The sequence below is a fragment of the Buceros rhinoceros genome, unplaced genomic scaffold, assembly GCF_000710305.1.
Source record: "Buceros rhinoceros silvestris isolate BGI_N320 unplaced genomic scaffold, ASM71030v1 scaffold25355, whole genome shotgun sequence".
NCBI classification, from domain to species: domain Eukaryota; kingdom Metazoa; phylum Chordata; class Aves; order Bucerotiformes; family Bucerotidae; genus Buceros; species Buceros rhinoceros.
In genome coordinates, this window is record NW_010411500.1 from 10585 (window position 1) to 10997 (window position 413).

Genomic DNA, 413 nt, shown 5'->3' on the forward strand with positions numbered 1-413 from the left:
TTCTGTGCTCATTGCCACCAGGCACTGGCTTGGTGCTGGGCAGGGGGTTCTCTCACTCTGAAACAGAAGAAAGTGCTTTAAACGAGGGAAAGCCCAGAGGCCCGGGGTCCTGCAGGATTTTGGGGGGCAGCCTGAAGTAGTAGTCCCCAGGCAGGGGTATGATCCGGCTATCACGATGCTGGCTCCCTTCTGCTGTGCCCCAAGTGGTCTGTTAGCAAAACCCCCTGACGGTGGAGAGGGGCGTGCAAAGACTCCTGTATCCTCCCCAAGGGCGCCCGGGGGCCTCTCCCTGAATCCAACAGCCAGGGCTTGCTCCCGGTCCCAGGTGGGCCCAGACCAGGCCTAGCCCCCAAACGTGGGCCCAGACAGCCCCAAGCCTGACCCCAACCCCCAGATCCAGGCCCAGCCTCCAG